The sequence below is a fragment of the Oryctolagus cuniculus genome, chromosome 2 (assembly GCF_051225735.1).
Source record: "Oryctolagus cuniculus isolate XC-2025 breed Fujian yellow rabbit chromosome 2, ASM5122573v1, whole genome shotgun sequence".
Classification (NCBI taxonomy): domain Eukaryota; kingdom Metazoa; phylum Chordata; class Mammalia; order Lagomorpha; family Leporidae; genus Oryctolagus; species Oryctolagus cuniculus.
In genome coordinates, this window is record NC_142868.1 from 156,545,421 (window position 1) to 156,563,670 (window position 18,250).

The 18,250-nt window shown below is 39.0% G+C and overlaps 1 long non-coding RNA gene across 2 annotated transcripts in view; it reads left to right on the top strand.

Moving 5' to 3' along the window:
- Nucleotides 1-11,333: 11,333 nt before the first annotated feature.
- Nucleotides 11,334-18,250, top strand: part of LOC149128104 (uncharacterized) — a 182,282-nt gene continuing 175,365 nt past the window's right edge. The window contains exon 1 of one of the 2 annotated variants that reach the window (XR_016229687.1): nucleotides 11,334-11,557. This is a non-coding gene — a long non-coding RNA (uncharacterized LOC149128104). The remainder of the gene's footprint in view (nucleotides 11,558-18,250) is intronic. The other variant, XR_016229686.1, reaches the window with a different exon arrangement.

Consider the following 18,250-nt stretch of genomic DNA (forward strand, 5'->3'; position numbering starts at 1 on the left):
GTTGTGTGTTTCTCAAGTGGCAGCTTGTCTAATGTGTCACAATGCCCACCGCCAAATAAGTTTTGAATATGGCAATGTAGAAGCAGTTTCCAGTTAGCCTTACCATTATTATAAGGGATAAGCAAAGGTCACCCTTATGGATCTCTTGTCTTGACAAGCATTTGATTGAATAAATACCACAATCATTATGGATTTATTTGGTTAAATGTATTATGGGATCTACCCAGTAAAAGAGCAATATATAGAGAATAATAATGTAGAAATTGTGTTCTTCAAGTTTATCCTTAATTTTCTGTCGGTAGAGTTTTTATGACATCATGGACTCCAAGGAAAGAAATCATGCAGGAGTCTGAGTTGACTGGACTCTAATTGATTCGGCAGTCAAGTGACATAGTTTCTGGCCCTTTCATAGAAAGGTAGGTCATTTCAAAGTTATGAAAGCTCACACAAGTACACGTATTGTATATTCCTGTGAATACATACACAAGCTAAAATATATTTGATTTCAAATATTTAAAATAAGAAATAATGTAAAAAAGGATTTCACTTTTTATTTCAGAAAATCATAAGCTGAGTGCAATATTCATAGATGCTCATTGATATGAAATTACTGATATTTGCAATCTCCTCGGAAAAATTTGACCATATCCCTCAAAACTGAGATAGTTAAAGGTTCAGATTCCAATTACAATTTATGGCAAATTTCTTCTGTAGATTAAAGTGCAGCAGAATACTTATTGCCTGTGAATTTCAGAAACATTTTTACAGCTTCCAGTATTGCCTTCTTGCCAAAATGAACTATCTGCTCATTTATTCTAAATTAGAATTGCGTAGTTAACAAAGATCAAGAAGATTAAAAAGATGGTGTAAAACCAGCATAGCATAGAGTTTGCTACTTCCTTTTGTAAATACTGCTCTCCCATGCTTAGTTAAGTACTATTTAAGACGCTATTAGGTCTTCACAGAATAGTTACATCATTAAATTTTAATTTAGACATTAAAACATGTATGAAATTCTGTCGAGTATTATTAATGATTAAACAATGAGAAAATATGTTATTATAGTGGATTCAATCTTTAATATAAGTAGAAACAATACTAACTACAGTTCTAATTCTGAAGTAGTCTTTTGTCATTACAAAGCAGTGAGGGTCTTAATACAAATCAATAAATAATGAAAAGAAAGTGCACGTGGTGACTGTAATTGGAATGGGCCTGTCACAGAAATCTTATTCTCCTACTAGGGATAGTGTCAGACAGTCATTTTGCTTCCTGCTTTGTAACCAAATGCCTGTTCTTCTAGCACTGTGATTATAGTACTATCTTGAGCCTTAGATCATCTTCAGCATCAAAGGATTCTGAAAATCCCATTAAGAAATCATTTAAAGGAAGCATAAATGTTTTTTGAAATAATCTTCAATGCTCTTCTAATTTTTTATATAAGTGTCTCTTGTAAACCTCTTCTCAGAATAGGAAATAAATCTTTCTGCATGTATGCACAGAGGGTTTGTATACGCAGTTTATTTTCTATTCTAATTGCTTTCCTAACTAAATACAGCATATATAATGTACACTTTTCCATATTTTACATTAGCTGTGCTTAACATGTGTATCACTAGCATTTATGACTGAACTGATCCTGACAAAATGTTTTGAAATATGTTATTTTTAAAAAGGTAGAGCTCTGTTGCAAAATTGAATTTTTATTTTTCCTTGATTTTGTGCTCTAATGAAAATAAACACATCGTTAAATTTCACCAAACTTCCTTTCACTTTACATTGAACCTTGTGACTTGAAGGAATTTGTCTTTATATATGTGCCCCATAGGGACCGGCCACCTAATGTTTCTTGAGTGAGTCATCATCCAATTTTGACTGACTAGAACCCCTAAAACAGGGATTAAATCCATCATTTTCTACTTTAGGATGGTGTGGATCAGCAGAAGTTTCAAGCTAACCATAATGACTGTAACACTAATGTAGACAGGAGACATTGAAGTCCTTTTGCCCCTGAAAAATATAAGATACTATTATGGCTATACAACATGGTCCTGTTTTCTGGCATGGATGATCAAGGGGAACTTTCCTGACTTGGACCATTGAGATTCTTCTTCCTAGGAATTTAGAAATGAAAAAAGAGTCTACTTCAGTCTTTACTGTGTACTTGGACACATATTTTGCAAATCAAATAGATGGAAATAGGGAGGAGATGTTTCATATATGGGAAAGTAGAGAAAGCCAGTCTATACAGAGATTGAAAATTTGAAGATATAGCAGAAAGGGGAGAGAGGGAGAGTTAGAAAGGTACTATGAGGTATTGGCTAGACTTCTTATTGCTTTCCAGTTCTTACTTTTACTAATCTAAGAAATAGATGATTTTTGAAATTTCTTGTAATATTACATTAATGTTATACCAATGAGTTTTGCAACTTTATAGAAATTCACATTTAATCACAGGAAAAGATTAAGTTCTCATATTTTGTTTTACCTTGGAGTATATAACAGAAATGTCATTAAGTCTCAATATTATAACTCTTCCTCCACATTTAAGAAATATCCTCCAGATCTATTTTTACTCATGTTGGTCGCACATACTACATGGCTTGATTTCCTAAGTTACAACTTTGAATGTAGACATAGCTGTAAATTTTCTCTTTGCTTGAACTCAGCTTGGTGCTGGAAAGTTCTTTGAAAAATGTGTGAATTTCAGAATAACAATTTTCCCTTTGTATTCTTCACTACCTTTTGCTACCTGTCTCTTCACACAGTCTGTATCTGTCAACTTTTAAACAGGATTTTCTATCTTCCAAATTTCCATTGGCACTGGGGGACTTATTTCTAGCTTTATGAGATTCCTAAAAAGTTATAGGGCCAATTTTAAAAAGTTCATAAATGAAAATATAATAAACCTACCAAAGAACTTCGACTGAATAGCATACATTTTGCTATACCCTTCTTATGTATCATTTCACATGATCTATAAGGCAATACCAGACATTACAATGATTTTATTTAATTTTGGTAAGTGAGGAAACTGAAGTTTTATAAAGCAAGTATATTAATAAAAATTAGAAACTCATAAGCTAGTGAGGTAAAGACTAGAACCTGTATCTGTAGGTAATGCAAAACCATGTATTTAATTGACTTATTTTTATCAAGGCATATGCAGAGGCAGAAAGAGAATGCACCTTTTGATTGTGGACCAAGGGAGCTCATAGTAGAGTAAAATATTGATAGATAGGAAGATATTTGACTCATGGCGCTTGCCATCATAGATTCATCTCTTAAGGTCCATGAAAGCATTGCATATCTCCTGTACATAATGGATCATTGGTTGCAAGCTCTTAGTAGTAAGTTAATTGATTAAACAATGAACCATGGCTGTTATCTGTACTGCCATTGCTAGGGCAACTTCTCTAAACTCTAGTCTCCTTTTATTTCCATAATGTATTTTTTTACAGGCAGAGTGGACAGTGAGAGAGAGAGAGAGAGAGAGAGAGACAGAGAGAAAGGTCTTCCTTTTGCCGTTGGTTCACCCTCCAATGGCCACCGTGGCCGGCGCACCACACTGATCTGAAGGCAGGAGCCAGGTGCTTATCCTGGTTTCCCATGGGGTGCAGGGCCCAAGCACTTGGGCCATCCTCCACTGCACTCCTGGGCCATAGCAGAGAGCTGGCCTGGAAGAGGGGCAACCGGGACAGAATCCAGCGCCCCGACCAACTGGGACTAGAACCCAGTGTGCCAGCGCCACTAGGCGGAGGATTAGCCTATTGAGCCATGGTGCCAGCCTCCATAATGTATTTTTATTTATCTAGTCATGCTGAGAATATTCTGCTTGTAAAAAAATTCTAGAATCCATGTAACAAAAATGACTATAGAAAGGCTTGTATTGGGAATTCTTTTATTGCCATTTCTGTTTTAAGTAATTTTCTGTGCTTTCAACCTGACACACTTTTTCCATAGTCATGCCACTGATTCATCTCCAAAGAGCTTCAGGGACAGATGAAATCCTAGAAACTGAAGACCAAAAACCTAAAGGGACTCAGCTGATTATCCGTCCCCTATACAACCTGGGATTTCAGAGCAAGAGGTAGAAAAGAAGCTCCTTATTCTCAAGTCCAGTGATCTGGTCACTGCATCACACAAGGCCATTCTGATGCTTAGTGCTTTGGTTGTCTCCATCTATTAGTTATGATATTGCTTACACACAAAATGAACTGATTGGGGGTATTTTGAGGACACTGACAAAGAATTGGCAAAAAATTGAAACTTCAATCCAAAAAATTAACAGGGACCAAAAGAGATTGAAAACTTAGAACCATTGCTGAAGTCCTATTGAGACAGCACAGAGGGAGAGCTGGCTTAATGAGACAGGATTGATAAACAATTGGCCTATGCAGGCAATCTGGTATGCATTAAACATCATTGCTTTCTCTTACTAAGAAATAGACCCTTATCATCAATGATCAAGAAGCTAGACCCCACTAACTCCTAGGCTGAGCAGGTAAACAAAAACAGGGTTTTACCAAATTCGGTGACCATCGTCACTCTTGACTAACTATGGGAGGAGGCTTAAGATGATAATGAAACATACAATGTGTATTTGAGCTTATTTGTTACCATAACTAGACTTGTGGTAACAAAGACCAACTCTAAACATTATAAAGGACCCTCCTTTCAGAAAAGAATCTTGCCACAAGAACAATTTGCCCAAAGAATCTACCTCAGCCCATAGGTATGATAGAAGCTCACCTTCCAAGGCTGCCCATACCCTGGCTGTAGATACGTACTTTTTCTCTGTCCATAAAAGCTTTCTTCCCATTAACCTATCCTTAAATTCTGTTCTGTATGGACAATTATTGCAGTTGGGGAAAGACATTGAAGTGCACTTCAATGACACAGAATGCAGATTCATTCATTTTTTAATTTTTAGAGTTTTAAAAATATTTCTTCATTTGGAAGACGGAGTGACAGAAAGCAAGACAGAGAGCTCTTCTACCTGCTGGTTCACTCCCCAGATATCTACAACAGCTAGTGCTGGACCAGTTTGAAGCCCTGCGGCAGGGACCTGAAACTCCATCCAGGTTTCTCACAAGAGTGTCAAGGACTCAACTACTTGAGCTATCACCTGACACTTCCCAGGGTGTGCATTAGCAGACGGCAGGATTGGAAGTGGTGTAGCAGGAATTGGACCCAGAACTCTTATAAAGGGTATATGCATCCCATGCATGTATGTGCTGTACCACAATAGCAAAACAGTTTTTAAGCATTCATATGAGCTAGTGAAATGTCCTGGAGTGGGGGCCTGTGCTGTGGCACAGGTTAATCCTCTGCCTGAGGCATTGACATCCCATATAGGCGCCGGTTCTAGACCCGGCTGCTCCTCTTCTGATCCAGCTCTCTGCTATAGCCTGGGAAAGCAGTAGAATATGGCCCAAGTGCTTGGGCCCCTGTACCCATGTGGGAGACCTGGAGGAAGCTCCTGGCTCCTGGCTTTGGATCAGCCCAGCTCTGGTCGTCACCACTATTTGGGGAGTGAACCAGTGGATGGAAGACCTTTCTCTCTGACTCTCCCTCTCACTGTCTGTACCTCTACCTATCAAATAATATATACATATATATATGTGTGTGTGTGTGTGTGTGTGTCTGTGTGTGTGTATATATATATAAAGAAATGTCCTGGAGGAAATTAACCTTTTTATTGATGTGATTTGGCCATCCATAATGATGTTTATGGAAATTAGGCTCCTACATTTCTTTCCTCTTGATGATTACATTGCTAACAGATAGCTCCCAGGTCCATTATAAAGACATTATTGGATTGCAAACTGGCAGAAACAAGAGAGAAGATTTACATCTGAAAGGGGCAATTGTGGAGTGAAAGCTGACTAAAGTATATGCTTCAAAAAAGGCAGGTCCTGCTCTGCGGCTCACTAGGCTAATCCTCCGCCTGCAGCACTGGCACACCGGGTTCTAGTCCCAGTCAGGGCACCGGATTCTGTCCCGGTTGCCCCTCTTCCAGGCCAGCTCTCTGCTGTGGCCAGGGGGTGCAGTGGAGGATGGCCCAAGTACTTGGGCCCTGCACCTCATGGGAGACCAGGATAAGTACCTGGCTCCTGCCATTGGACCAGCGCGGTGCGCCGGCCTTTGGAGGGTGAACCGATAGCAAAGGAAGACCTTTCTCTCTGACTCTCTCTCTCTCACTGTCCACTCTGCCTGTCAAAAAAATAATAATAATAAAATAAAAAAGTAACAAAAAAGGCAGGTCAAAGACCTATACTCAGGAATAAGCTTATCTAAAGATTAGTGTCAAGCTGAGGGGAATGTGTATGCTCTCTTGGTCAGGACTCTGTCCATGTTTTATTCTTCTTGAATTAGATGGAAATTTTACAGAACTTCAGTTTATACTATTACTTCTTTTTATTACAAAAACCCCATCACTGTATTTTTAATGCGTGGTAGTAGTAAAAAATAATTACATGGCTGAATGAACACAATGGAAGCTCACGGAAGATCATTTTAACTTCCTTCCTTCCCCCATCAAAACATTTTGGATAATACCTTGCTCAAGTATTTCAAGGAGCATAAAAACAGAAGTTTTTAAGGTTATAAATGTAATTAGTATAAGCACATTTCAAATTTAAGATAAGCAGTTCTAGACTAGGTTTGTTTTAGATAGTCTAGAAATATTGACAAAGTTCTGGTCAACAAACCTCTTTAGAGAAATACTGGGGAATAAAACTCCAATTACAAGTCCATTGGTTGTTGACTTTTCTTTCCAGTTCTACTGAAAATATTATTCCCATATTGAAGTTTATATTTTGTTTCACAACTGCTCATTGATAGGTTATAAAAAGTGTACGTTTCCTTTAACACTGTGAAATACTAAAATAATGAAATGATAATAAAATTTAAACTTGATAGACATAGTTTTGCTGTATTGAGTTCCAGTAAAATAAGCAAAGATAAGCATGGCCTTCAACAGAACTGTCTTTCATTTCATCAAAAACTGCTCTGAGCTGAGCTTATTTTAAATCACTACCCTATTCAACTACACACTTTCAAATTAACACAGATACTAAAACTGAACTGCAACTGCCTGTAACATGCATTTTAGGAAAAGTACATGCCTGTTTTTAGAAACTCTCGCTGTCTCACATGCATTTTTTTTCCCATTGCCTTTCAGAATAAGAAAAAAATATCCAAGAAGGGTATTGAAATTAAGAATGCCAGGACAGAAGCATTTGAGTTATTATATTAATGTATTTCAGATCCCAAACTGAAGAACACTTGTACAGTGATTTCTGTCATGGTTGAATTTACCTAGGGAGGCTAGAGTTAAGGTGATATAATCTTGATTAGAATTATGTATGTGTATATAATATCTGGGACAAAGAGATACCATTTTTTCATATATTTCTTGTTTGTTTTTTGATCAAACAAAATTCTTTTTTTTTTAATTTATTTCTTTATTTGAAAGGCAGATTTACAGAGAGGCAGAGGAGGAGGCAGAGGCAGAGAGAGAGAGGTCTTCCATCCACTGGTTCACTCCCCAGATGGCTACAATGACCAGAGCTGCACCAATCCAAAGCTAGGAGCCAGGAGCTTCTTCCAGGTCTCCCACATGGGTGTGGAGGCCCAAGGATTTGGGACATTTTCTACCGCTTTCCCAGGCCATAGCAAAGAGCTGGATCAGAAGTGGAGCAGCCGGGACTCAAATGAGCGCCCATACAGGATGCCAGCACTGCAGGCCACGGCTTTACTCACTATGTCACAGCACTGGCCTCCAGAATTCTTTTTTTTTTTTTTCTTTATTTGTCAGGTAGAGTTATAGACAGTGAGAGAGAGAGAGACAGAGAGAAAGGTCTTCCTTCCATTGGTTCACCCCCCAAATGGCCGCTATGGCAGGCACGCTGCGCCGATCTGAAGCCAGGAGCCAGGTGCTTCCTCCTGGTCTCCCATGCAGTTGCAGGGCCCAAACACTTGGGCCAGCCTCCACTGCCCTCCTGAGCCACAGTAGAGAGCTGGACTGGAAGAGGAGCAACCAGGACTAGAACCAGCGCCCATATGAGATGTGGCACTGTAAGTGGAGGATTAACCAAGTGAGCCACGGCGCCGGTCCCAGGTCCCCAGAATACTTAAAACAATGCCATTCCCTCCATCCACTGTCTTTTGTGACTATAAACCCCCCTATCAGAAAATGGCCAACACATGAAAATCATTTTGAAGGATAATATACCTCAGAGCTTGGCAAAGGCAAAGCATTCATATTATAAAAAGACATGTCTTCAACATCCTTCAAACACTCTTTGTAACTATGACAGAAAATTGTGGAGGAAGATAACTTTGAAATAACAATAATAATTATGATTGTTATACAACAATATATAATAATTATAATTATATTTTGAATTCTACATATTGTATATATTTATTCTATATATTATATATAATATAATACTTAAATAATAACTATTATATATATTCTTTGTGGTCATCATGGCAGTATTTGAGGAATGGAGCTTATTTAGATTTTATTTTTCATTTTTATTTATTTATTTATTTTTACTTGACAGATAGAGTGAGACAGTGAGAGAGAGAGAGACAGAGAGAAAGGTCTTCCTTCCATTGGTTCACCCCCCAAATGGCCGCTATGGCAGGCACGCTGCGCCGATCTGAAGCCAGGAGCCAGGTGCTTCCTCCTGGTCTCCCATGCGATTGCAGGGCCCAAGCACTTGGGCCATCCTCCACTGCCCTCTCAGGCCACAGCAGAGAGCTGTCCTGGAAGAGGAGCAACTGGGACTGGAACCAGCGCCCATATGGGATGCCACTGCCGCAGGAGGAGGATTAACCAAGTGAGACATGCACCGACTCCTAGATTTTATTTTTTAGATACTAAAACATAATTAGAATATAATAAACATGCCATATGATATATAATAGACATGCCATATGATCCAGCAATCCTACTACTGTGTAAAAATCTAAATGGTATGAACATATTGTACCTAAGATACCTGTACCACCATGTTTATAGCAGTACCATTCACAATAACCAAAATATGGAATCAACCAAGGTGTCTACCATCAGAAGAATAAATAAAAAAGGCATATATGTACATAAAATGGAACATTATTCAACTGTAAATATCAAATTATATGATTTTCATTAAAATGGATACAACCTGAAAACATCATATTGAATGTAATAAGCTGGATATGACAATTTTCCCCTTTTACTTGTTAACTAAAAGAGGTTCCCCATGTAGGACCTCTGTCCTAAATGTGTTGAACTATGAGAATTAACGGTAAAACTAATCTTCAAACAGTACTTTATACTTTGTGTGTCTGTGTGGGTGCAAACTGTTGAAATCTTTACTCAGTATAGAGTTGATCTGTATATAAAGATAATTTAAAATGATCTTCTGTATATAACAATAATTTAAAATGAATCTTAATGAAGAATGGGATGGGAGAGGGAATAGGAGATGGGATGGTTGTGGGTGGGAGGGAGGTTATGGGGTGGAAGAAATGCTATAATCCAAAAGTTGTACTTTTGAAATTTGTATTTATTAATAAAATTTTTCTATAAGCATGGTGGTGTAGCAGGTAAAGCCACTGCCGATGATATTGGCATCCCATATGGGTAATAGTTCATGTCCTAGCTGCTCCACTTCTGATCAGTCTCCTTGCTAATGGCATGGGAAAAGTAGCCAAAAATGGCTTGAGTGTTTGGACCCTGCCACCCAAATGTAACTCTGATTTTAAAAATAAATATTTTTTTAAAAAATCAAAAAGCAGTAACAAAAAGGGAAATGCCTGTGTATAACTGTATTCCTACAAATGTAGTTTTGTTAAACTTTGCTTTGTATTTTTGTCAATGATTAAGAATGAGATACTGTTATATTTTAATGATCTGTGATTATTCAAAATTTACTGTATATGAGTGAATGGACATAATTTCTTTTTCTTAAAAAAATTTATTTATTTGAAAGACAGAGATACAGATAGAAGTAGAGACAGAGAGAGATCTTCCATCTGCTGGTTCACTCCCCAGGTAGCCACAACAGCCGGAGTTGCGCCAATCTGAAGCCAGGAGCCAGGAGCTTCTTCCGGGTCTCCCACGTGGGTGCAGGGGCCCAAGGACTTGGGCCATCTTCTGCTGCTTTCCTAGGGCACAGCAGAGAGCTGTATCAGAAGTGGAGCAGCCAGGACTAGAACTGGTGCCATATGGGATGCCGGCGCTTCAGGCCAGGGCTTTAACCCACTGTGCCACAGTGCCGGCCCCATGGACATCATTTAATTTGATTATTGTTCATAGCCCTTGCCTATATTCCAGCTGAACTATAGTCTTTTTACTTTTAATTGGTTAAAGTCAGAAACAAAGAGAAAAAGAGAGAGAGAGAGATGAATGTATCATTATATTCTTAAAAGTGTATCTGTGTACTACATGAAATCTATTCTCTTTGTATTAATATCTTAACAGGAGGATTGTGTTGAAGTAATTATGCATTTTCTGTGACCCTGAGAATCTAATGTATTAATAAATTCCTTTTAAAAGGAATAAAATAATGACATTGATAATTCATATTGGTAGTGTGGTTTAACATTTACTATATATATATATATATATGCTATATATTTGAACTTCCCTGAAATACTAAAGTATACTGAGTAGGTTTGGTTGGAGGTCACCCAGAGCACCAGGTGGATGGAAAAGCCCGTAGCCAATGGCAATTAAAAATCTTCCCAGCTCTGCTCAGCTGCTCAGAAACGCGATTACTTAACTGGGGAAACTCATTGGATGGCAGGGAAACAAATTTAACCTAGCTATGAGGAGCTGGTGTGTGTGTGTGTGTGTGTGTGTGTGTGTGTGTGTGTCTTGGACTGTAGTCATTGCGCAGTAGTCAGCCTCTGGCTGTCCTGCCTGCTACTTCCTTGCAGGTTATTCAATAAATCTAACTCCACTCACTCTGATATTCTGAATTCTTTCACTATCAGTGATGCTTGTCTCAATCAGTTGCTTTCCACTGATAGAGAGGTAGATTCCCAGGTAAGTAGATAATGATAAGGGGGCCCCTCCCCACCACCCGTGCCTGGGAAAAGTCAAGCAACCAGCTTCTGTGAAGGATGTTGGGGTCATGTGCTTGTCCTTTTCATCAAGGTTTTTCCATGCTGCTGTAACTGACCTAGGTAACGAGAATGCTATGTGTCTTGTGGAAGTTTCATGTGTTTTATATTGTCTTTATTGAGTCTCAGTTAAGACAACTTTCTCCCAATTAACCAAGCAAAATCATCACTTCTCAATGCCTCTCCAGGACCAATCAATAGAACGGCCTCTTCCACAGCCTATAAAAACCTCTAGACATGCAACCCTCAATGGTTCCCTGCTTTAGAGGCCCTCCTGACTGCTGGGAGCTTTCTCTGCTTTCAACAAGCTGTTTGTACTTTGCTACATCCTTGTCCATGCTCATAATTCTTCATGGCCATGAGACAAAAACCTGAGAAATTCAGACTCCTGGAACATTTTGGGGCCTTGTCCATAATTGTGGGGAGGGTGAGTAAAGACTGATTGCTTCTGCTTCTCTTGTTTTGGAGATTCTGAACGCCACCAAGGTCCTCTATCAATTCAAAACTCTGAAACCCTGTCCGCCATTTCAAAGGTGTTGGTGAGACTTCTGGTCTTAAAGAGTCAGAGGGCAAGCTTGCTGGGGCAGACCTGCTGAACCTCCCCCTGCCTTTCTATTTTGGTCATATTGGTCTTGCTCTCCCTTAATTTCCTTTTGTGGAAATTTGCCTAACGAATTAGATGGAGTAAAGTTTTGGAGTAATTGAAGTTTTCTGGCCAGGGCCACTCTCTGGTGTTGCCTGAAGGTTCCCTGTTTGAATTCAAACTCTGCCTGCATGTTAGTGCATTGGACTAAAATCTGCACTCCTCTCTCTATCTCTGTTTCTGTTTCTGTTTCTATCTCTCTCTCTCTCTCTCTCTCTCCCTCCTTCTTAACCCTCCTCACTCAGTCTCAGATGTTAGGAAAGGTATGGGGGAATGCCTCCAATCAAACAGATTTCTCCACTTACACTAGCAAAGGAGAGGGCTTAATCCATTAACCCTTTTTAACCTGATAGGTTTTTTTCTCTGCAGGTTATATTTTCTTGGTCTTTTATATTTTTCCTTCAGCTCTTGATAACAGGACTATCTGCTTGCTTGGGAAAACTGAGTCTTAAACAAGTTAGCATCTGTCTATTTTTAATTGCTTGATTATCATAACTCTGATTAGACCAGGTCCACAGCTATGGCTAAAATACTCAGGTTAAATGGATTACAGAGTGCACTATAATGTTATAAAGTGATGTCAAACTTATGTTGTTCTTATTTAAAGGTCTAATTTTTTTTTACTGGGTTCAGTGAGACATGGTTCCAGGATGGACTCATCCCCTGTGTCTTTATATCAGATAGCTTGCCCTACATGTTACATTGGTTGTATGATGATGGAGGGATGCGGGAATGTGTGCTCTCCCCTCTGTCCTCAGCATGCACGCTACTAAGGCCTAGTCAGTGTTGAGACAGGGAGCAATCTGCCTTTCTCCCATCATGCTTGCAAACTTCCCTTGCCTAGGAGGTCCTGGCACTATGGGTTGAAACCCTCAAAGGGGGATATGACCCATGGTTTGGGGTGATTAGCCATGGGAAGTCTGTACTCCTGAGCAGCCAGACAGCATATCAGAGGCAGAGAATAGTGCAGGAGAGATGATAGAGGTGTGAGTGCATGTCATTCCAGCTGCATGGTCACAGCTGGCTGAACAGACACAAAGAAAAAAGGATAAATGGTGCTTTTGGCCTACCCAAGTAAGCAGGCTCAGTGAACAGGCAGGATTCTTTCAAGGGAAACTGAAAAAGGCACCAACTAAATATTAAATAGCCAGGCATTATCCAGTCAAAATAAGGATTACAAAGAGACAGAAGCATTGGTCAATGTTAGATGCAGGTGCAGGCAAATACTCCTTCCAGCTTAGCCCTCCTCAATTATGAATGCCACATCATACATGCACCCATAATCTGTAGGATCAATGGTCCCATTGACACGTGGGAAGGGTAGAGGCATAGGTAAGAGTATCTATTTATCTATTTTGTTCACTGACCTCTCCCACCTGTGGGTGCCATGACACTATGCTGCCACAGCCCAGGAATTTGATATATGCCTCAAGTGGGCAGGAGCAGAAAATGAGGGGTACATTTGTTTCTTGTCCTTATTTTTAAAATTTTATTTCAGATACACAAATTCCATGTATTTCTCATATACAGATTCAGGAACATAGTGATAATTTCCACCCTACCCTCCCAACCTGACTATGCTCCCACCCTGCCTCCTCCCTCTTCTATTCCCATTCTTTTTTTTTTTTTTTAACAAACATCTGTTTTCAGATAACTTTATACTCATAAGATTAGCCCTACACTAAGTAAAGAATCCAATAAGTATTATGAAGAAAAAATCACTGTTCCTCAACAGTAGAGACAAGGGGCTGTAAATAATAATAAACTCTCAAAATGTCCATTTGACTCATATGTTACATTTTATTATACTCTATTGGTTATCACAAAGAGGAAAAATATGGTATTTTTATTTTTGGAATTGGCTTATTTCACTAAGTATAATGGTTTGCAGTTGTATCCATTTTGTTGCAAATGACAGGATTTTAGTTTTTATTTATTTCTTTATTTTTAAAGATTTATTTATTTGAAAGACAGTTACAGAGAGAGGTAGAGATAGAGAGAGAGGTCTTCTATCTGCTGGTTCATTTCCCAGATGGCTGCAACAGCCAGAGCTGTGAGGATCCAAAACCAGGAGCCAGGAGCTTCTTCCGGGTCTCCCACATGGGTGCATGGGCCCAAGGACTTGGGCCATCCTCTACGGCTTTCTTAGGCCATAGCAGAGAGCTGGATCAGAAAAGGAGCAGCCAGGACTAGAACCGGGACCCATATGGGATGCTGGCACTTCTGGCCAGGACTTTAACCCACTGTGCCACAGCTCTGGCCCTAGGATTTTATTTGATTTTTTTGACCAGTATGTAGTATTCTGTACTGTATATATACCAAAATTTCTTTATCTAGTCATCAGTTGATGGACCAGTAGGTTGATTTCATATCTTAACTATTCTGAATTGATATGCAATAAACATGGGGGGGGTACAGATAACTCTTTCATATGCTAATTTATTTTCCTTTAGTTAAATTCCCAGGAGTGAGGTGGCTTGGTCATATGGTAGGTCTTTATTCAGATTTCTGAGGTATCTCCATACCATCTTCCATAGTGGCTACACCAGTTTACATTCCTACCAACAGTGGATTAAGGTACCATTTTCTTCACATCCTCACCAGCATTTATTGTTTTTTGATTTCTGTGTGAGAGCCATCCTAACTGGCATGAAATGAAACCTCATTGTGATTTTGATTTTGCATTTCCCTGGTGGCTAGTGATTCTGAGCATTTTTCACATGTCTGTTGGCCATTTGAATTTCCTCTTTAGAAAAAAATGCCTTTTCAGATCATTTACCCATTTCTTAACTGGATTGCTTGTATTTTTGTTGTTGAGTTTCTTGAACTCTTTATAGATTTTAGATACTAATCTTTTATCAGTTGCATAGTTGACAAATATTTTCCCATTCTGTCAGTAGCCTTGCCACTTTGCTGAGTGTTTCTTTTGCAGCCCAGAAGCTTCTCATTGATGTAATCTCATTTGTTAATATCTGGCTTTGATTGCCTGTGCCTCTGAGGTCTTTCCATGAAGTCTTTGCCTATGCCAATGTCTCACAGAGTTTTTCTAATGTTCTGTTCCAGTAATTTGATGATATCAGGTCATAGATTTAGGTCTTTGATCCATTTTGATTGGATTTTTATATAAGGTGTAAGGTAGGGGTCTTGTTTCATACTTATGCACATGGAGATCCAGTTTTCCTGTCCTTGCTCTGGGGATTGATTTTTAGTTTCTTTGTGAAAGGTAAGTTGGTTGTAGATGCATGCATTTATTTCTGAAGTTTCTATTCTATCGCATTGGTCTACACATATTTTTTGCCACTACGAGGCAGTTTTGATTATAGCTGCTCTATAGCATGTCTTGAGATCTGGTATTGTAATGCCTCCAGCTTTGTTTTTGTTGTATAAGATTGCTTTAGCTATTCAGGATCTCTTGTTTTCCATATGAATTTTAGCGTAGTTTTCTTTAGAGTGAGAATGTACTTGATATTTTGATAGGGATCACAATAAATCTTTAAATTGATTTCAGTAGTATATACATTTGAATGATATTGATTCTTCCAATCCATCAACATGGAAGTTTTTTTTCCCATTTTTAGTGTAATCTTTTATTTCTTTTTATTTAATGTTTGCTAATTTTAATCATTGAGGTCTTTGACATTCTTGGTAAAATTTATTCCAAGCTATTTAATTTTTCATAGCTATTGTGATTGGGATTGATGTTAGGAGTTCTTTCTCTGCCATGCCATTGTTTGTGTATACAAAGGTTATTGATTTTTGTGCATTAATTTGATATCCTGCCATGTTACCAAGCTTTTACAAGTTCCAATAGTCTCTTAGCGTAGTCTTTAGGATCCCCTATATATAGAATGTAATCTGCAAATAGGGATAGTTGGACTCCCTCCATCAAATTTGTATCTCTTTGATTTCATTTTCTTGCCTTAGGCTCTGGCTAGTCTAAAGGACTATATTGAATAGCAATGGTGAAAAACAGGCATCCTGTCTGGTTCCAGATCTTTGTGGGAGTGCTTCCAAATCTTCCTCATTCATTAAGATGCTTTCTGTGGGTTCATCATAAATTGCCTTGTCTAGATGTTCCTTTAATACCAAATTGGTTTAAGGTTTTTGTCATGAGAGGATGTTTTTATTTTATCAAATACTTTCTCTGCATCTATTGAGGTAATCATGTTTTTTTCTTCAGTTTGTTAGTGTGATATATCACATTTATTGATATATGCATGTTTAACCATCTTTAAATACTAAAGATAAATCCTGCATGGTTTGAATGAATGACTATTTTGATGTGTTGTTGGATTTGATTAGCTAATATTTTGTTGAGTGTTTTTTATGTATGTTCATCAGGGATATTGGTCTATAGTTCTCTTTTCTGTTGTATCTTTTTCTCCTTTAGGAATGAAGGTGATGCATGCTTCGTATAAGGAGTTTGGAAGGATTCCTTCCCTTTCAGTTGTTTTGAATATCTTGAAATATTTGATTTAGTTTTTTGTTATATGTCTGGTAGAATTCAGTAGTGAAGGCTTCTGGTCCTGGGCTTTTCTGTGTTGGTAGGATTTTTATTACTGGTTCAATCTCTGTCTTGGTTATTGGTCTATTTATTTTTTCTATGTCTTCATGACTGAATTTTGGTAGATGGTATGCACAAGGTGCAGAGATCTGCTCAACCCCACTATCATATCCTGTCCACAGAGAGACTGAGACATTCCCAGAGCCAGCAGCCTTTGTGTATCTGCTTGGGAGGTTTGATACCTGGAGCCCCAGAAATGGATATGTTAAGAAGCTGGGCCACCTTAAAGTTGCATGTGGGTGCCCAGCTTCAAGTCATAACTCTCATTCAGACTCAAAGTCAGAGGAGAATGTGGATTTTTCCCTGTGGAAAAATCCTGAATGACACATGCACACAATACCCACCGGTACAGCCCTACTCATTTCATAGTCATTCTGGGAATGACTTCTCCTTGCCTGTTGTCGAGTGCATGACTCGAGCTTCTGTGGTTGCCTCTGCTGAGAAGATGGTGACTGTCCCTGCCAGTTGCTGAGTGTGGGCACAAGAGCTGCAACAGCTGCCACCTACTTATATCCAAAATGGTGCCGGCCCTCTCTCTGCTGGTTGCCTTGTGTGGATGGGAGTGTGGAGAGATGTACCCCTTTTCTCTTTCTCTGAGTGGGCTCTCTTTTCCCCTCAGGGCTCTGGACCAGACTCAGATAGGACAGTCTGCTCTATCACCAGTAGCATGGGGCCAACTGCAGTCTGATCTCACCTGGTGCTCTAAAGCTGGCACTTTATTTGTTCAGGGCTGTTGGGGTAATATGTTGTGTTTGTACTACGCAACTGCACCTTCCACAGAGATCCACTGTGTCTCTCCCTTGTTCTCATACTTCAGATGGGTAATAAACCCTTTTTGGCATGAACCCCTTTGGACTGCATCACCAAGCACTAAGATTTTTATAACCCTCAACCCTTGAAGGAAGAACTCTTGCTATTCTTCTGTACCATGGCATGACCAGCATACAACCTAGAAGATGGAGAGAATTGGCCCCTACAAGCCCAACAGATCTTTATCCAATTTAAGCCTTATTCAAGGCCTTGACTTTAAGCCTCCCAATGAATAAAGTTTTCAATCTATATGTATATAGTCAATCTATATATCCATAGAAGATGGATATCCCAGAATATTCCTGTGAACAGGTAGAGAGGACCTCAAGGGGACCACTTTATAGGACTTGGACTAAGTTGTTCCTTCGGACTAAGTTGTTCCTTCATCGAACGTGGAACCTCCTGGAATGAATATGCCATAGTCACCTGAAATGAAACTATTGATATCTCTTATCTTACTTTTGGCACAAGTATTCAATTGGCAGAGCCAGTAACTCTGATGGGAATCTTTGAGCTGAGAAAGGATAAAAGCCTCAATATTTACGCTAAGTATGCCTACCTATTCCTCCATGCTCATAAATTTATTTGGAAAGAGACACTTGCTTGGCACAGATGGGTTCCCAATCAAATACCATCAGAAAATACAGTGATTAGTATCTCCAATATTCTTCCATCAGGAAATGGCATCAGTGCCTGATGAAATAATTGGCAGATTTGGTAGCCAAATCAGCAGCCAAGGAGACTCCTTCCTTTCAACATTTATAGGCCCTTTGATTTGGGAAATACCTTATAAGAGATCATGCAATGATACTACTCTGAAGAGCTCTAACTGGCTCTTCTTAAAGGTTATATTCTCTAGCCCAGTGGATGGCTTCAGTCTGAAGAAGGAAGGATCCATCTTTATTATTCCTGATAGTGGATGGCTCTTGAAACTCTCCAGGAAGCATCCCACCTGAAGAGGGGGACTTCTGTTGACATGAAGGCTACTTATGGGAAATGACCTCCTCAGGATGATAAAACAAGGTCTGGGAGCCTGTGAGCTTTGTCTTAGGAACAATCACTTAAGTCAAAATCTTTCTCTCCCTGGAAAAGGAAAAAAATCT